Below are 21,261 nucleotides of genomic sequence, written 5' to 3' on the forward strand. Positions count from 1 at the left end.
GCGTCCCCGCGCCCGGGTCCCCCCNCGCCGGCCCGCAGCGGGCTGTCAGCGGCCCCTCCGGCGCCTGGCCTCCGCGGGGACCCGCGCCGGGGCTTCACGGAGTGACAAAGAGCAGGGCTGGTTAAACGGAGGAGAGTTTCAGCTGCTTCCAGCAGCAGCAGTTTTATAGTTTGGGAATGTTGAAAGCGTATCTACCCACACGTCTCTGCCCACGTAATACCTCTGCCAACTGAAAAATGAGAGCAGAAAAGGAGGTTACTCTAATGAGGCTGGAGTATATCCTGCATTTTAGCCTGTTCGGGAAACTAAAGTTGAATGTCGAGAAACAGGCAGCATGTACAAGCAAATCTTCTGTTTACTGGATTTTCCCGCCCRGTGACATCTCAAGACATTCGTGTTTGATATCCAAAAGCAGGGTGTTTTTTAAGGTCAGCTGAAATCAAATGCAGCAAGTTCAGGCAAACATTTTTTCCCCAGTGAGAGCTCACCAGTATCCTCAGGGACCGGGCAGGAAACGCTCTCCCCCGCGCACTGGAGGGTCCCCGTGCCATCGCCAGGCTAACGGCGGGCAGCACCCGCCACGGTCCCATCAGCAGCCGGTCCCACCGCTCGCTGCCGCTGCCGCCTCTCTGCCAGAAACCCCTACCGGAGGCCTGGTGGACAACCGTGCCCAGGCATTTCAGTCCGAGCTCCAAAGGAACATGGATAAGTATTTTATTAATTAGGATCTCAAATACAATTTAAAAACACACAGGAAGGGGTAGATTGGAAATGTCATTACGTGCTAAGTCACAGCTCAATATTTTGCAGCTACRCATTAAAGGCTAAGAAAAAACACGGATCTGAAGAACTATGTGCTTCTCTTCTATAATTGCTAGTTAAGTTGAAACATTAATCCGTATTTCATTGCGTTGTTTGACATTAAAAATCACTTTATAAAAATGTAGGTAAGATTTTGAAATATAAYAAAAAGTAAGCGTGCTTATAAAGATGAAGGGATAATCAGTATGTAAACAGTTTGCACYTTACCAGTTGGTTTCCTACATCTCYATTTTTGTCAATAGTTTTGAAAGGAGCCAGTTTTATATGTCCTGTTTAATAACTTTTTCTTTCAAGTCTGTAYAGATCACAGATTTGTACATCTTATATACAAAAAAAAAAAAATCCACAAGTGTATACGGATGGGAGATAAATCTATAGGTACATAGATATATGCAAATCTTCAACTCTAGCATATCGTGTGCACGCTACTAGTTGTACATCCAATAGTTACACAAATGGCCATTTTTACACRCAGCCAAAAGAGAGGCGAATTGCACTGTTACCAGCTTCAAAAAGGGAATTTGCATTYTCAAAAGCGACGTTTTGTTACAGTAGAAATGCCTGTTGGTTTGGACATTGTTGAAAACTTAGCGCAGAAAACACTTTAGCATTTCCTAACGATGCGGCATGTTCGAAAGCGCACCACCAGTTTGGCTTCCATTTCTTCAGCGAAATAAAACCCAGCAGCACAGACTTTCACACGCGCTACGGCACGCGCAGTAGTCAGGCTAGCAAAATCCTACATCACAAACCACCCTTACGCCTCGTGTTTTGAAAAACACTGTCTGAGGGACTTGAATTAAAAAACCACACACCTGTGGGGCAGGCTGAAATTTAATTTACTAGTAAATAAGAGAAATTAAGAGAAATTCCATGATGAGCTTAACGCAAGCCACATCCTGGGGCTTTGGGGCTAGCAAACAACGGTCGCCCCTAGGAGCTCCCCACACACCACTCCACATTTGTCTCACCACATCTCTAACAAGCAAGTTCAAAACTCTCACGCTTTAATGCGACTCGCAGAGCCACTCTTGCATTCATATTTCATATGCTCCTATTGCCCTAAACGATTTTGCCCTTTCTGCTTTTCCCCAGCTATCAGACCGCTATATTAAACCATTAAAACATCCTAAATGGCTGTGCTGTTAGCATCCCCGCCACGGCTGGCCACAACCCCCAGCGCACCTCTCGCGCGCAGCTGCGGCGCTCGTGCCCGCGCTCCCACGCGCCGGAGCTCGCGGCAGGCGAGGGCGGCCTGGCGCCCCGGCCCTTGCCGCCGGCGAGCAGGGCTTACAACCCAGAGCGCCTCGCAACGCGGTGCGCTTGTCGCACTGTAATACCACCTCAGGAGTCAACAGGCATCTCCAGCACAAACCAGGGGCTCTTTCAGATTCCCAGAACGATGGAAGAAAATTTCTCCCCAAAAGTAACACAGAGCAACATCTTTTGTGAGAGTCACAGAAGATAAGATTCTAGTCTTCCACAGTGGCTTTTAACATTATTCTTTCTTTTTTTTTGTAGTGAAAAAAGTCAAAATTAAACACTGTTAGTATGGCAACAGAGGCTTTCATGTGCTATTGCTTCTTTTGTAGCCAACCACATTTAGATTTGGCATTTTCTGTCCCTGCTCCTATTTTTATGGTATGCCACTTCACGTTTGCAACCTTCTCCTTAATCGAGCATCCTCAACTTGATGTGGATAATTGCAGGGAACATGGCAGTAATCAAACGGTGGCTGGGTGGGAAGGATAATAAGTCTTTCTCATGTTTTCTTTTCTCCTATAGCTTCTCAGACAGTTCAATAATTATTCTCCACTAAAGACCCAGATGAAAGACTCTAACAATTGCAGTCCCAACATGACATAAAAGAAGGCAATTCTTAGGGCTGCGTTCAGAACCCCGTTTTACCTTACTTCTGCTCTAGCCACTGCTGGGTGCCCTGCCTCCTACTCCCACACCTGCCCCTTTCCTACACACTTGTAAAAATACTTAGTTGTTCTTTTTGAGCTTTATCCGTTGGGTGCAGCAGCTACATATTTAATATGTTTATCAATTAGAGAATAAAATGGTTTTGCAGGCCCTACCAGTGATGAGTCCTAGTCCCATCAGTTCATTCTGGAAACCCCAATATCAATGTTCCACAAACTTTGTATGTTTTGTGAAAAATTGCATAGATTCCTCAAAAACATTTAATAGAAAAATAGCATACAACATTTTTTCATGTCTTTCAGAAAGGTTACATTATGCTGCTATTGGGAAACTGGACTGTAATCATGCTGCCTTAAAACCCTCAGTTCCTTGAGCACTCTGTTACCTTTATCCCCTAAATCCACAGCAGACTGGTGCCAAGGTACAGCAATGCTGTCTATCCTAGAAAGGTACAGATACAATAGCCTGAAAAAAATCATCTGATATTTCTTGTATTTTGAGACAAACAGATGCACAGCACATTTACAAAAAATATGCACATTTAATGATATCTCTTTGAGATTATGGGCCTTACAATAATTTATGATTATAGTGTTTTTTTTGCCTCAAATAAATAAAGTACTAAACATGTTTAGAGGAATACTTGTGTCTTCCTACTGGTTGCTAATAGAGAAATAATCAAGATAACTTTCAAACATCCCAGTTTACAATCTAAGAGCGTGAAAAGCATTCAGACCACTCAGAAACAAACTTTGCATATAATGCTGCTCCTTGGTGTTTTAATAGCTGTTTCGCAAAGTAGCATCAACCMTTTCGCACGTGTTTACACTGTCGGGCTTTTGTCAGACCCCGCGGACACAGGCTGATTAGGGGAGTACAAAAGTAGCTATTGATTTGGAAAGGATGCGATTGCTTTGCACCAAACAAGCTACTCAGCCACGCAGAAGCTTTTCATTCATCCGTTCCTGCTGGCCACACTGATTCATAATGACGAAACGCTGATTTGCAATGCAAATTTCCTTTTTTGCTCTGAAATTGGCTGCCCAGGGACTGATCCATGAGCTCTAAGTGCATTACCTTATCAACCCATACATTAAATACCAGCCTTGTATGTGTAATACTGAAAAATGTACTTATTTAAGAAAAAATAATCATAAAACATATATCCATTTAACCCATCAAATGTAATTCTAACAGCAATTTTTTTTCTTAATTTTGAAATTCTGTTCTCCAAACAGAAAAGCTCTCCCTGCAGTAGCTGACTTGAAACCTGCGGGTAATTCAGCGCACGCGGAAATCACCAGCTCCGGGAGAGGAGCCGGGCGTCACGCAGACTGCGCCGGGCGCCCGGGGAGCCGCGTCCCGGGCAAGGCGCGCGCTGGCCGGCCGAGGCGAGCAGGTGCGACGACAGGGACACGCCGCGCCTCCTGTTTCACCGTCCCCTGGAAGGGTCCCGGCTTGTCCTGCCCCGCTCGGCGCCTGGCGCAGCCGCGGCCACCCACGCCAGGGGCGGCCAAGAGGCAGCGAGGCTGCGGCAGCCGCTGCTCCCCGGCGGGTCCTGTCCTGCACCCCTCTGAGCTCGGCCCGCAGAGCTGTGAGTAACTACGGGAGGGAGATGGCACGAGCACGTTGCATTTTCCCCAAGCGCTATCACTGAGAGCCATTTGGCAGCAGCAGACCTTGGTTTCTGGAGCGAGGCTATGAATATCCTCCGAATCCCTCCTCCGCAAACGCGAAAATAAAGTCCCCCCCATGAAGAACTCATCGTTTCAAAACAGAGATACCACCTCCACCTTCTTCACAAACACACTCCTTTCCCCTTGCCTTAAATAAAACAGGATTTTCAAATGGGTAAAATTAAAGTTAAGTAAGTTCACTCGGGAGAGGAGGAGGCGTTTCACAGAAAACCATTCACAGGCCCAGCCGCCGAGAAGGGAAGGGAGCTGAGAGACGGTGTCTGGCCCTCCGAACGGAGCGCAAACAGCTCTTCCCTGTTAGAAAAACCAAGCGGTGCCCCGGCTCCTCTCCAGCTCCGCGCGGGGGCTCGGAGGCCGACGTYTGGCAGCTTGCGCTCAGCGTCAACGCCGGAGGCCCCCGCACCGGCCGGGGCGGCCCTTCTCCCCGCGAGTGCCGCCAGGACCCAAGCAGGACGGGCCACGAAAGCCCGCGCCGGTGCGGCTGCGCGCCGCCAAAGGGGGAGCAGACGCCAAGCACACAGCGATGCCCGCGGGTACCAGCGCTGCGGTCCAGAAAGCGTTCTTCCGGATGCACCAAAACGCAGGACCTGCAGCCCCCAAAAGCAGCATTTGCATAAGAAGYGTCGGCTGCGCCCCGGGGCCGAGCGACTGACTGGACGGCGTCGGGGCAGGCAGCGGCTGCACGCTCGGACCGGGAGGGGGTATGGAAAAGAGCAAACGACAGCTCTCTGCAAGGGCGTACAGAGACTCGGACGTACTGCATTTCTGTCGTGCTATTGCACTCACCTGGGATAATTTCATGTGGAAATTATTCATGTGGATATTATAAAATCATCATTTCACTGCTCACCACTTCATCAAGGAGAAAGACCACTAACTCCCTGCCTTGCCTTCGTGGCAGGAGGCAGAGTCAGCAAGGTAGAAACCAAACCGGAATTGCCGGTGCAACATGCTGGAGCAGCAGAGACACCAATGATTTAACAGACTGTTTTAAGTGGGATATAGTCAAAAAAGAGTATGTACAAAAAACAGATGAAACTGTTAAAAAGAAAGAAAATAGGAGGAAAGTCAGCTATCTGACACTCTATCCACTGCAACTTCATAGCGAACATTTCTGAAAAATTTCCAAAAGAAAATAACATAATGAATCAGCAGCAGCTGGTTTAGGAATACAGTGCCGTGTTCTTTGTAACCATCTTTAATAGGCCTTAGTATTAACTTAGCTTACAATTAATTAGTGGGAGAGTTTTCACCTATTTTACACCAGCAGTATATATGATGACATCTTTAAAACGCACATTTTTGGTAACGGCATACCAAAATCTTAAAGCTATGAATGTACTGTATATAAAAGCACTAAAGACATTGAACAGGTTTCCATCTGGATTATGTTTTGAGCTACAATTTTATTGTATCTTTTGGGAGCTTTAATTTTATGTTCCATTTTGGATACCTCCAAACTCGAAAGCTTTCACAAAGCAATTYGTGTAAGCGATGCTGCAGGGGATGCGAGTTCCCACCACAGCATGTGAAGTGACTAAACCAAAAACAATAATCATTTATCTGATTGAAACAGAAACTACCACAAATTTTTCAAAATGAGCTTTAAGCCTAAAATGAAATTTATTCGCTCTCCATGTTCCAGGTTTTTTGAGATGCAGTTGTATTACCTCATTCGGTGAAGAAACATTGATGGCTGCTTTCTGGATGAAATTAAATGTAGTAACGCAGAAAAAGTGCTATAATTCCTCGTCTGTCAGAATACTGTCACCTCTAAACACACGAATAATGAGGGAAGAGGAATCTCAGAGCAGCCGGACGGTCAGGCACCACACCGGCGAGGCCTCCCCAGCCCGCCGCGCGGTGACTCTGGGGTCCCTGGCAGCAGAGCCACCTGCAAGACGAGATGCCAACGTATGCCCGACTCTGGAGTGCTCCTCCACCTTCCCACGCGCTTCTGCAGGCCCTGGGGAAGAAACGAGCCACGGATTTGGACCCCCACCCCAGGCCGGGCTTCCTCTCGACAAGCAATAAACATCATAAATACCGCTCGGGGCTCTGATGTGGCTACAGCTTCTTCAAACTCAAGTATCTGCGGCTGGACCCATCTTTCAGTATCTAAGCAAAGGAGCAGATTTCTAGACGTGCTGAAGACAAGAACTTCAGCCTGGCCACTCTTCAGGTAGATGCCAGGAACGCGCTTCATTTGCTCAGTTTGGGCTTGGTTTCGTCTCCCCYCCACGCTGCAGAACTGCGCGACCTCTCCTGCTTTCCCCCGCACGCGCGGGCGTGATGACCAGGATCCCGCGCGGGAGGGCCGCCACCAGCGCTGCGCCTGCCTCGCTCTCACGCGCCTCAGCTACAGCACAGATTTACACGTGAAAAACGTAATTGCCGCTTTAACGTAGGTCATAATATTATGACTTATAACCCTCAACACTTTCCTTTTCTTTTTTTGTCTTCAACCCTTTAAGCTGTACTTTCAAGAGCATTAGCTTTCATATCTACTTGACTGAAGAAGGGATATTTTTACATTATGGCATTTTGTGTTAAAACAAGCAGATGACAATTTCAGAGTGCAGTACTTAAGGAGCTATTTCCTGACAGGAGACAAGGGAAAGCGGCAGTTTCCAGAGGTACTCAGATTGCTCCTTTCTGCGCTCTTCCGTAATGCTGACTCCCACCTCACTCTCAGTTCTCTTGGAGCAGAAATCTATCTGCATGAACGTATTTTAAAATACTGAATACTGAATCTTCTGTTCTACTACATCTGATTCATGACCGGAAAAAAGCCCCAAAATGGACAAGAAAATTTATCTATATTCTCTGTATGTTTCCTCACTTGAAAAAGCTTCCATCAGCCACTAGCTGTGGTCAGGGCCTCGCCTCCACTTCTCCTGCAACGCCTCAGGACCGCACACGCAGTTCCCCGCGATGAGGAACCTTTGCCCATTTGTCACCTAGCATTTGCTTGGCTGGACACGAAACAGCCATCAAACGTCCCTGAGTAGGCTGGTATCAGCATAGTCTGTCACCATCGTACAGACCATCTGTGTCATTACAAAAGTCAAATAGAAAATGAAACAGCAACTACTCAATGACTTGCAGAAACTGTATGTGACTGCTTAGGACAGGCTTTTACCTAGAAGCCTAGGAACAAGGCTCTTCACATACCTTTAATGAGTATTAGAATCAAYCCCTGATTTTTGTACTGTCCCTCTTATGGAGATAACACAATATTTTTAACTGAGTTAGAGCTCAGAAGACTCCAAAGAGTAGGGAATCTTCAGCTTCTTAGACCCTTTCTAAAAACTAAAAAAACTAAGATAATATTGCAAAAGTTATCAATATGAAGCTTTTGTTTAATACATCATTTCCTTGGCATATGGAAACTTCCCTTTCAATGGTATATTTCTTTAACAAGGGAGTAATTATATTGGCAATAGTTTTTTTTCATATTGAAATCACTCTCATTTTAATTTCCAGCAGTAAAATAATATGCACGCCTCTACCTAATTCATCCACGTCAGAAGACTTTGGTGTGCTAATACTCTAAAAAATCAGAACAGTAATAATTTGAAAATACTTCAAAACCCACAGTGAATGTGCCATTATTATACCAGAGCAGAACACTTTGCGGACTTGGCTAGCCAGCGTCACAACCACGCTGTGCTATTGAACGCCTGTTGCAGAGCACACCGCACCGTGCAAYGCAGACAAAGCGCAGGAACAGCGTGCGCCGAGCCAGGTCCAGGCCGGGCAGCTCCGCGGCGGCTTCGATCTGCCCCGATACTTCTGCCTCACCTCGGGGCTCCTGGCACGGCTCGTAGCGCTTGGGGGCATGAGCAACGGAAGTCTTGTGGCTTACTGGGAGAAGGCCATTTTCTGCTTTCTTGCTATGCTGGCTGAGCTGTACTCCCTCTTCGCTTAAACTACAAATCCCTAAGCACTGTGGAGCACGAGGAACCCAACTCAAATGTTTCAATAGCCAAGCAAGACGAGATATGAGAGAATATTTAGCACAGATTAACAAAAATGTTAGCAAACATGATGAAGCATACTTGGAAGCTATATCGAGGTGGTAACAGTTTCAGGGCCACAGCATTTATTGGTTTTATAAATCATCATCATTTACAAATACTTGCACTACCCTGTGCCAGTGAAACCAATGCGTGTATGAACCAGACAGACATACTGGAAACCCCATGAGAACGTTCCTGTTCGGATCACCTTGTGCAGCGAGCTCAAATGCAATGGAGCAGCAAAACCGAGCAAGCCACTATGATGCACTGAAAAGCGCCTAAATAAAAACGACATGTTCTTACTTTGTCAATCTGCTCTTTGTATTTAGCATTACATTTGTCACTTAAGTGACTAAGTAACTATTATATTTTATTCCCAGTAAGTCTGCAGAACAGTTATTCTCAACCTAAATCAGGATTGTATGTCTCAAGTATTATATACACAGGAGTATTTTCAGAGATCTGATCAGTCAGACCACAAGACCTATAGCATAGACTGAAAACATCCTCTTCCTGTGATTTTAGGGCCTTAAGCCTGCAGAAAACAGATGTGAGCTCAATGTTCCTATACAAGATGGAATGTTTTGCAACGTAATTGCAAAAGTAACTGACATGCAACTATTAAGAAAAAAATGCATCATCATGTCTAGTGTTACTTTCAGAGCAGAATTACACGTGCAGAACACATGCATCTGTGGGACCGTGCACCCCCCTGTCAGCCACGCTTTACAGAGCTCGTAGTTGTAAAATATAGTCCACATTATGTGTACTATAAGGGTATTGTACATACTGAGTGAAGGTTACTGATAAGCTCCCTAGAGTTTGGGGCGTTTGGGGGGACAAAAATGAAAAATATAGAATTATCCCCCTTCTGGGGAAAAAAACATCAGTTTTGCAAAGACTGGAACAATGAGCAAGCGTAAAGAAACATGGGGGCAAATGACTTCTTAAAGTCTTTGTTGCTGTCCAAGTTTGTTGTCTGAATTGAACATAATTAGAAAAAACTTAATAAAGATCTACACAGATGGAATTTGAGAGAATACCTATTTATGCTTCCAAGCAGAGTATTTGCAAAGACAGAATCATTCGTATAGGCTACTTGCGAGCATTTCTACCAATCTATCATTTAGATGTTTAGATAAACTGAAGAAGTTTAGATAACGCAGCAGTACAGCAAGTGCTTGCCTAGATAACGCTACTTCTCCCATCATGTTACTAGCAGTGGAAAAGCATATAATTCCCGGAGCAGGCACAGCCTTGGGCTATTCTAGCACCTGCTACAGCACCTACACACCTTTCTCATCGGTTGCTGAAAGCTCCGCTTCTCCAACCAGATTAATCTCCAGATGTAAAAATCCCCAAAGCACCACTCTCTCAGAACTAGGAGGAATTTCTGATTTCTGCCAGGCAATACTTTGCAGGAAACTGGGGATGTAGCTTTTAAAGAGTGCAAGCTCTGCCAACCAAAACCCCACAGAAAATATACTTCTATTTTAATGAAGTTAATGAAGTTTGGCATCATATCAGAATTTTGAAACAGCAATGACACTGCACCTAATTTGTTTTAATACACAAATATTAATTTCAAAAAGTTCACATGTAATGTGAAGACAAAGCTTATTAATCTAGAGTGACTGTGCAGTTCAGTACTAAACGTAGAGAACAAGAATGGTGGCAGGAGGTCGGGCCTCGAATCTCAGCAGAGGTCCACAACACGCGTTATGAGCATGGCTGTTAATTTTGGTAGTGATTTTTTTTTCCTCACACCAAGGCTCAAGCTGTTACTATCTATTCAACAGCACAATTTTGGAAGTTGAAATGGTACTACAGCTGACAGGGCTAAACGAGGTGTTTGAATCCCATCTAGCCTAGGACCTGGTAAGAAGCACAGACTTTTCTGGGCAAAGTGTAMCTCTGCTTCAGGTGTTTTATCTGACCAGTTCACAAACACCTCTTGGAAGAACCTCACCCGTAGTCCTCAATAATAACTACTCTTGCCAGGCTTTCTGGATGACCTATGGTTTATCATAAAAAGTCCTATTCCTGGAATAGATTTCATAATGAGGTTTAAGTCCTTCAGAAGACTTACTCATGCATCTCAGAATAGCCTACAGCACAACCCTGCTTCGTGAGTGTATATATTTAACTGCTATTCACTATCACTTACATTCTCTACCCACTAAATATCGCTGTCTCTGGAATAAGGAGAAAGTAGGTTTCTTCATAAATGTCCCCTACTTTGGGGGAAAAAAACTTTGGAACTTTTGCATCTGGAATCTTTCCAACTAGTTTGCCTGCTACACTACAATTTTCAAACTATTTTTTCTTGTCCCCCTTTTCCCTGACAAAGCAAAATTGGCAATTCATCTAGTACACCATATTTCAGGGAAAAAGGCAACAAGTCAGGAAGCATCTCCCCTCCCCACTCCCTGCCTCAGAGCACATAACGTGCAAAAGGCAGACTTTTTGTAGATCTGACAGTAGTAATACATGAAAATAACAAAAATAGGGTGCTGAAAGAATCTCCCCATCTAATRTGAAAATTAAAAGCTAAATGTAAAAGTAGGGTCATAAGATAAAATAGCAAGTATATGATTTTAACTACAGAAGGACGTTCCAATAATGCCACATATTCTTTCAAGAGCACTAACAAATGAACAAAAGAAATGCTGCTCCAACAGGGCGACAAATCCTGAGATCCCAGAATTAGTATTCAAATCCTATGCTGCTTTTTTAATGGCCCCAGTGATTTGAGAAATATACTAATAGTTTCAGGAAAACACAAACCCAAATGTTTTAGAAAAAGACTCCAAATACACCGCAGTTACCTTATGACACTTTTATCTCCCGGGAACCTGGTTATGGAATTTTCTTACAGGAAACATTTTATGCAATGAAAGTGCAGTGCATTTGTTTCCTTGGAAACAAACCCTTTCAACCTTCATTGCACAGGATCTTAAGCAAAAGAAAACTCTGTAATTAGGCCCAAGGTCTAGCTATTTTAAGGCAGCAAGATGTTAAATCACAACTATTTTATTAGCAATAGAACACAATGAAAATGCACTTATCTCAATTATTGGAGTAGTAAATCTTCACCTCACCCAAAACAATAAATCTATTGAATTAGATGGAGAAATATAATTGCTTGCCCATTTAAAAGAATGTGGGAGATTGTGATTTAGCTATACTGTACAACAGGATTAAAAGAAAACCGTTAAGTGACAAACAAAAATGAAGCAAGTAAGTAAGATTTATTCATTCAGGAGACATTAACACACTGAGTAATCATCAATGTGCAGCTGTTAGTGCGTGTTGTAAACAACATTTGGCCACAAAGAGAGAAGTACCGTCAAGCACCACCAGCAGCAGTTTTGTTATCATTGCTTTACCTAGGTTCTAAAACGAAACACTACTGCAAAATCAGAGCTAGCGCTTAGTCTGCTCATGACCGCATAATACTAAACATAGTATTGCTTGGTTGCTCAGCTTAGCTATAGCGCTTTCGTCTCCAGGAGTGAAATCCTTTCTCAGCCCCCAGAAAGGTGTTCGATCACACCTGGGACAAATGTCAGCTCATCCGGCACGGCTGCTCCAGCCGGCGGGATTAAGGAGCACGGGTGTCCGAGTCAATACCACTGCCACCCCCAAATCTTTACATTCGCATAACTGACCACGAACGAAGTTACTCTTCACATACAGAATGGCCCAAAGAGTAAATTGCTATGGATTTTAATCACCACTTCTTGGGGCAGGGAGGCACCACTTTTTCCAACTGATCACAAAGATAAAAGCTTGTATTTGCTACTACGGTCACAGGGCTACACTCCTAACAAATATATCTGGATCTACAATGTAAAAAAAGTTCAAGAATCAAAATATTGCAGCCACAGAAAGGTTTCTATCATTAGATAGAACAGAAGGATTCTATCATTAGAACTATAAATATAGGACTGAGGAACTCAGATAAAAGGAATTGGATAGTTTAGTTAAAAATATATTGTCTAATTCTGTTCTGCTTAAGGTTCCTCTATGTTCTCCCTAAGGAAAGTTCTATATAATTTCAATCAGAAAGAAGCCAACAGAATTCCACAAAAAAACATCCAAAAAGGTACATGGAATATAATTGTGTATTAAATGCTACTGTGAAGCTTATGTTTTTTCCCGAAAAGAAGTTTTTAGGAATTGTAGATTAGGGGTGTTTTTGCTATGTATGGCACAGATTATAAAGTATCAAAACATTGTTTGCATTAAATTCTACTAGGTTACTTGGGGGTAACTGGTAATTAAAAAAAATATTTATAAAAGTATAACTTCATGTTCCAAAACTGAACCTTGGAAGTGAAAATGTTTCACAGTGCTTAACTTTTATTTGCCATTCTCTGGAGATTCTCTTACGTTGCTCTGATAGATTTTCTTTTCCTTGTATAAATGTTTTAGAATGAGAAAGATTTATTCTATGACATTACATCTTTTTGAGTAAACATAACACTGCTGTTTTTTTTCTGTAAGAAATAGAGCAATTTTCAATAAAAGGAAATGTCGTGACACTTTTGAGTTGAATCAGATGAACAAAACACAGGTAAATCACAGGGAAGGGAATTTTTCTTCCCACCTGCCCGTTTGAAATCTGGCAAAACCAGTCACCTATTAAACACGCTCGTTGCAAATTTCCAAGCTAACCTGTATGTCCCGGATAACCAAGGGGAAAAACAAGTAAGGAGAGGCAGGGAATGCAGGAGGAGAAAAAGAGACGTCAGCCTGAATTTCACTTCCTGCTATCCCACATAAATACATGTGTGTATGTACACACTGTTGCTGAATCAGTGAAGTAAGACTGGTTTTGTTTGGTTTTTAGATCTTGGAGGTATTTAACCTGTTTTCATAGATGACCCTCATATTACATGCATAAAAATGTCTTCTGTATCTAATCTAATAATGAAGTATCTAAATACTTAAATATAACAATGCAATAAATTCCCCTTTCCACAATCTTTACTCCCATTCACATGGAAGAAACATAACAAAAAGTTTTGTGAACACAAACTATTGTAGCGTGGCTATTACCACAAACAGCAAGAAATCTGATACTTCTGTTAACCAGAAATTAGCTCCACTACAGGACTACTGTCATATATTTAGGACAATACCTAAACAAGCTTTTGGGCAGAAAACAACATTATGGGGAAAAGAAGATGATGAACACCCTGCTGAAGGTCCTCCTGTAGTCTACTTGGAAGAGTTCCGGAGTACTATTTCTGCAAGCGCCCAGAAACTGCTTCAGCTGATGAGAACTGCCGTTACATACAGGAGGTGAACGCAGCCAGCGTTCAAAGAAATCTGCTTACCATTCCTAGGGGGAAAGCTGAGAGGCCATCTTCTCTTATTTCTACAGAAGCCTGTGCTATTAAAGACCAGGATTTATAGATATACCRACATTACAAACCTAATAAGCAGAGCCAGGCTAATCAAGGTTTCCCACCTCTTCTGTAGACTTCTGTTTGGCCACAGAAGGTTAGTCAGACCTACTGAAGGTGAAAGACCCAAGCACACCAGATGTCTCTGAGATGGCTTTGGCTGCCAGCTATGAATCCCCAGGGCAAGAGAGGCCATCAGACCCAGTACCTGTGGGTTGAAGTGACTCTGCAAGATAAATATTACTTGCCTTTCTATTTAGGTTGATCTAAGATGAATACATCTTCTGCCCTCTTCAGTCAAGGCTGCTTTCTGACTTCCTTCGAAGGAAAGCTAGAAAGGGCTGAAGGACTTTGAAGGAGACTACCTGCAACCTAACATCTTCAGCATTTTTGGTGCTTCTCTATTATTCATGTAGCAATTGAAGTGTATCATTGCAGAACTGCTACCAATGTTTTCAAGACTGGCAGCAAATATACAACCTGATATTGCAACAAAGATACACTGATTTAGCACACTCTATAATCATTACAAACGGGCATTTATCCTTTTCTGTCCTTGTTACAATCCTCTTATAAGTACACTGTTTGAGGATCTAACTGCTTCCTGCACATGAAGCAAGAAGTAGTAGTTAACTGAAAAGTGATGACCTTTTCAAATGTCAAAGTGTGATTGGTTGGCTATTATGCATCCCCCCATCCCAAACCCTGCAATTTCAGTGACGGGAAGGGAGCAAGCAAAATGGCCAGCCAGCTGACATACAAATTATTGCTACAATATACAATACATTGCTACTTTTCCCAAACAAGAAGATTAGATATTAAATTCTCTTTTCTCTCTATTCTGGAAATAATTGACAGAACAGCAGAGAATTCCAAGACATGGACCTAGTCCCCTAAATGAGGTAACTCACAGCCAATATATGACATGCTTCTCTATCTGCCTAAGAAATGCTTCATTAGAAGTACAATTCAACCCCTACTGCTCAGAGAAAAAAGATCCACTTATTTAGAGTTGAGTTAAATCCTAATACCATGCCTCTATCTTTTCAGCTCCTCTAAACAACAGTTGTACACAGTTCTACACACTGCAAAGAGACAATCTACCTGCTGAGATAGAAAATTGCCTTAGTTGTCACAAAAAATACATATACCAGGAAGCAGCTGGTGTGCAAGCTATTTTGTTTTGATGGATGGGAAGCTGAGCTTCTTAATATTTTTTATTCCTCCAATCTCTAGTGTATATTGGATTCCATCCTGCAATACCTGACTTAACTTTAACACAGATAGTATTGCACCTTATATGTCAAAGTTATCAATATGCATAAATATAGTGGAAGGCAACATGGGACGGAGAACCATCTCTTCCTTGGGGCCCTGCACAGCTGCACATGAAACAAGACCTGCCTGTGTGTCCTGCTGTGTCAAGAAGACTAAACAACTGCAGCTGCTGACACTCCTCTGTGTCACATTATGAAGCCGCTGAGGATACTGGCCAATTTTTCTGTCCATAATCAAAAGATCCACCAAAATGACAAATTTGAACATCTGAAAACCCACGATGCTTTGAAACCCAGAAGTGCATTCACCATGGCGAGCAGCCTTGGTTGTAGGAAGCATTTGTTCCTGAACACTGCAGAATGGAAATTTGGACAGACCTGATTTTTCTCTCAGTCCATCACGTGAGAAGTGGGTCTGGAATATATTAGCCTTCTATACTGGTGAGCTTAGATGTAAAAAATTAGACAAAATGGTTTCTAGATCATTCAGGAGCAGCTGAAAAGTGTTCATGTCTGATATTAGCTGAAAATTATATCTAGTTAATAGAATCAGAAACAAACAAATTAAATGTCATTTCTGCTACAGAAAATAGTAACATATAGATTAATGTTTGCCTAATTGTACATGACAGTAATTCTACTGAGGGGGCTTCCAGCGACATTAATGAGATCGAGCGGGTTATTAATCTCACATAGCCCCTCAATGGAATTTCAGCATCACATGAATAATTCAGCTTGTTTAAAAAAACAGCTTAATATGTATTTTATTCCAACTTTTATTATGAATTTTCTCCTCCCTGTGCTCACAGCTTTCAAAAGTGAAACAGGTAATTTACTGTGCTTTCAGCGAGACTCTTCTGACGTTGCACCAATTTTTAACTCTTTCTTTATCAGAGAGGGTACACTCCCCGGGAAGCTGGTGTGTCTAAGTGCCTTTGACTTCGCTGACACCTGCTTAGAGTATCTGGAAATCTGTCCTGAAAAGACTAAGAAATTAGAGGCTGATCCATCAACAGCAGTTGGGAGATCTGACTGAAGGTGAGCAGTAAAAAAAAAAGCATTTTGCTAATAAATAATTAAACATAACTGGTTACATTTTTCCAAAACGCCCAACAGCAGGAGTAGGGCATGTAGGAGCTGCAATAATACCTGCTAATAAAAATCCAAAGTTCATTTAGAGTCTAGGTGGATAATTAAGAAAGCATTATTAAATTAACTCCTGTTAACCTCATCTTTGTTCTCTAGGAGAAATTTGACAAATCCACACTGCAGCCACTTTTATTTTGAAAGGCTTTTTGAAAAGAGAGACTATTACCTTGAGTCGTAGCAGGAGGAACACATTGATCTCCCAACCTCTAATGGATCCAAGGGCCYCAAATGGAAGAGCTCTGACTCCGGTAAATGCTGGTCTGGGCAATGTCAGCTCCGATTCAGAAAACCTTTGAGCACTTGTCCAAATACTTTCTTTTTCAATACAGCACAAAATTGGCCACCACTTAAAAGTTGATTGACCAACAGTTAAAGCAACGCTGTATGTACTGAGATTCTCTATTCTAGGTAAAGCAAAATATTTAAACATCAGGAACTAATCATTGTTTGTTGATGACAGATTAAATCTGTAAATTCGGTTCCTTGATAGAGGACACGATACTTGCAATGCAGTATCCAAGAACAGGGAGCACACGATTCTACCAGTGATCTTCGGAAAATTTCACTCAACAAGCTAAAATTCATCACCACTCACATGAAATGCATCTTCTCATACAATTAGTCATTTTAAAACCCCATTTCCCTAACTGTTCTAGTTGTTCATTATGAAATTACATTTTATAAAGCTAAATATTTAACACACATAATGCTGCCAAACTGTAGTGCTCTAGTATTGAAATGCAATACGAATATTGAAAAAATGACTAAGGCCAGACCCAAAAAAGCACGCAAATTCAGAAGAATTAACTCCAAGAAAATGATCCATACAAATCCGCCGACATGCAACTTCTTTTTCCACAGGAAGGTTATTTACTCGCCTAATACGCTGTTATGGCACACATCCAGGACTGCCACAGCATTACTTGAGCTTCTTTGCTCCTAATTCAYACCCCAACCCGTCTGGGATCCCCAGCTCAGGCTTCTGCAATCCCCTAGCCACCTGCAGGAAACCTTAGCACACGAACCGCACGGAGTCTGGCTGCAGCCACAGCAGCCTCGGCCGGGCACGGCCGCGGCAGGAATCGCTCCCAGGCTTCGCGCAAGGGATGCCGCCTCGCGCCGTTCAGGAGAGGCTCCCGACCGCGGCTCTGAACTGCCAGGGCCTGGYGCAGGAGAGCGGGAAGCCGCTCCGTGCCCATGGGGAGGCGAGCGCAGACGGATGAACCGGCCCAGGTCACGCAGCAAGGGACGGCAGGCTTGAAAACAGCGAGCAGCTCACTACGTCCTAACCAAGTGATCCACAAAACCTGCAGGGTAATTTAATACAGCCACGCTTTAACAATATTAGAAGTTATTTTAAGTTAAATCTTGAAAAAATCTTTAGTCAAACAAATGCGATAATAAATTGTAACCTTTTACTATTTTCTGTTTGCAACAATTTACTAGCACTAACATTTATTATTTCAAACATGAGTAATATAAAAATATGAAAATCACACACTAGGAAAGCATCAAAATGACAGCAGCAGCAAATACATAACTCTTTAAAATTAGAATCTGCTTTTTGTAATGAAGTACAGCTATTTTCCATTGCTGCAAAGTAATATGTAAACCAATAATTTGATGTGTACTGCAAGGAATGAGATAAGAATTAAAGAACACTTTCATACTTACAGTAAGCTTTACACATGTCACATGCAAGCATAAACTTAAACTACAGGGCTTCTGGAGCCGCAGAAAGGGGCCCATTGATGGAAGGTGCAGAACTGGTTTATCTGAACAAAAGTTAACCATCCAAATAGGTGTTGCATATAAAATTCACTGAAAATCTATGGAGAAACACAATCAGAACTTAWGGCAATCCTATTTAATGACAGATAAGTAAAATATAGTAAAGTAGTAAAAATAGTTTATAAGGGAAGGTGCTGATACTAGTTAGACCGATCAAAAAGAAATAATGGAAAAATCACAGACTTTAAGGGCTTTTCCCCTACATTCCTATTTGACTTAGCCCCACCAAAAGAAATGCTCGTCATGTTGATAGAGCACAAGGCTATTCTTAGTTTTCCACATGACTTCAGTTTTCCTGTGTGGAAAAGCTGTGTTTGGTCTTGCCCAGAGGTCAGAGATTAGAGTCATGATGCTCAAAAATGCAGAAAACAGTGCTGTAGAAGAGGGAGCTTGTGTTTTTTCGATGACTCCCAGCGCAGCCCACAGCAGCACCGTGGCTAACCCGGGCCGGGGAACAGCCTCGCCGCGGGAACGCAGGGCACGGCCTCACGGAGCCGTCAGCACAACCTAAGAACTGGTGCCACCTTGCTTAGCAAAGACCAGTCATGAAAAAATCCAAAGTACCTGAATTCCCATGGGGTTCAATTAGCCAGGCAGTCACATAAGGCAAATTTTGTTCAAAACACTTTTTGCGATACAAGCAACTGTCCTGAAGCCGTCCAGCGTGTGAGCGATCCGCTGCTGTGAGGCACTCACCAACGAGGTCAYGAGAGGCTGACCAAACGCAAACTGAAACAAGGGGGGTTGGGGTGGTACCTCTTTCCCTCTCCCACATCCTTAAATCCAAATATTTGCAAGTATGCAAATAGTTAAATGGGGGAGAAAGTCCATTAAGTAGTTTATCTTACAGTAACAAAATACATTCCAAATCAGTACCTAAAGAGAGTGATAAAATGAACAAGATCTTATTGATGTACAGTGATAACAGGCAACCCAGCGACCTTCCGGAAACCCATAAATGTATCCTTCTTCAGTAACAAATTAACAGGAACTCACAGCATCCTGTTGCAAATTAAAGTAATATTCATCAACATCCTTAAACTCTCCTGAATGTTCCTGTTGCTTTTGAACTCATGGCACTGCCTCATCACTCTGAGCGAGATACTTACAAAAATTCAGAGCTGGTTTTACTGTCTCTATATATTTTTCACGGGCGTACACAGATCATGCAAGCAGAAAGAGCGGACTTCACTTGAGCAAGCATCCAGTACATTAAGCCAATTCAAAAAAAGAATCAAACTAAAGCTTCCAAAGCCCTGAAACAATTTCTTATGGCTTTGACTGTTGCATTTGATGCCTAATCAGTAAATTCTGAGGTCAGAACACTAGGAAATTTTATAAAAGAAGGATTTTCTCTGCAGAAACTATGTACTTCCCATCTCTGTTATTTTAACAAAAATAAAGCAGTAGAAAACAAAGCTGATATAACACCTCCAGCTGCTTCTAATTTGGGATCAAGAGGCCAGACTGATGCCTAGACATCCCCAGGTCAAGAAGAAAGCAAACCTTTATCTAAATACTCCACTATTCTTCTGGGGAAAAAAAAAACAAACAAAAAATCAACGTCCTTTGAGGTTACAATTTTAAACATACTAATACACATAATAAACATACTAATATAACACACCAGTTGTTAAGCAGCATCCAGTGGTGCTTTAGCAAAAGAGAAACAGCACTGGTCTTCAAATTGTCAGGGAAAATAGGGACGACACCCCAGCTATTTTATAGGTATATTATGGAGATCCTTCTTTGTCTTCTTCCAGCTGATGGTACAGATTTAAACCAAAGGAAGCTGTTGGGAAGAGCAGGCAGGCCATAAGCAGTTGTCGGAGACAGGTGCCTCCAAAGGGAGCCGGAGGAGTCTGTGGGAGAAACAACAGGCAAGGCCCCGGCTGGAAACCCTCTGCCTCCCCCTTGCTAGGAGAACAACAGGCCCATTTTCCAGGGAGAGAGGTCAAAATCTGAAGAACTGAAACTCATTAAACCCTCAGCCTAAAGGAAAAGAAGCAGGGAGCAGTAACGGTGGGACACAGGCAACGCGGAGGAAAAAGGCAGCTCTGCAGATGTGCCAGAAGCAATCAGAACCTTTGGGAGGGAGAAGAAGCTGCAGGCAAGCGCCAGGTGCATACCTGCAGCTTTTTCCTCCTGCTTGACATGTATCTCTGAGCACTTCATTTGCTCGGGGAAAGGTATTAGAAATTACCGATCCTAAGCACACATGTCATACGAACGCTTTACCCGGGGGGAAGGGAGGCTTGCTGACGCACTGCAGCCTGTGAGCAGCAAGGGGAGGGGGAGAACCGAAGGGCGGATAACGCGCCCGGCACCAGAAGGCTGCACGGCACTGGCACAGAAGGCACGGCCCCTCTCGCAGCTAAAGCAGGACACGGCAAAGCAGGGATGTCGGGGGCTGATAAGGGAGCCGAGCGTGGGAAGCGCTGCTGCGTTCCCGGCGGGCTCTGCACAATCACAGCCTCTCACTCGGCGGGAGCGCAGGCTGAGGCGGCCGCTGCCAAAAAGCGTCCAGGTACAAGTCACAACCGTAGCTTGTCTCTGATCCGTCACACTTGCCCTACTTACGTTTAAATAGATTATCATCGACAGACCTGTGGATTAGAGTCTCCTGATCTTCCTGCTGAAGCTACCTCATCTTGAAGGTCCTCGTCTGTATGTGGTATAAAGGGATCTTTCAGCTCTTGATCTCTCTGCCAAAGGTACTGAACAGAGGTAGCTCCAACATTAAACACATGCTCTCAGTCAGAAGCACTAGACCCTGCCACGCAGACATACCAGAGTTCAACATCGCCTTTCAAATGAAATTTTGTTTTATCAACTAATGCAATTTAAAATGAAATCATAATTATTTATAATTATGGACCAGTGCTAGTCCCATTAAATTCAGTGGCAAACTTGCATCTGGTAACATTAATCAGTGGCAACACAATCAGTTTCTGTGTCTATTACAATTCTTAACACAGACATCAAGCTTATTTAGTAGTTAAATTAATTCTATTAAAGGTCAATCCATAAATCTCATCTTTATTTACTGCCTGTAAAGTTTCTAAAAAGTGACTGATACTATCTAACCAGCAGACATAGCGGCTGAAAATGAGCCACTTGCACCCTATCAGTCAAGTAATATGTAGTCTAAACATTTTAA

Source organism: Apteryx rowi, unplaced genomic scaffold, assembly GCF_003343035.1.
Source record: "Apteryx rowi isolate R43461 unplaced genomic scaffold, aptRow1 scaffold_39, whole genome shotgun sequence".
Taxonomy (NCBI): domain Eukaryota; kingdom Metazoa; phylum Chordata; class Aves; order Apterygiformes; family Apterygidae; genus Apteryx; species Apteryx rowi.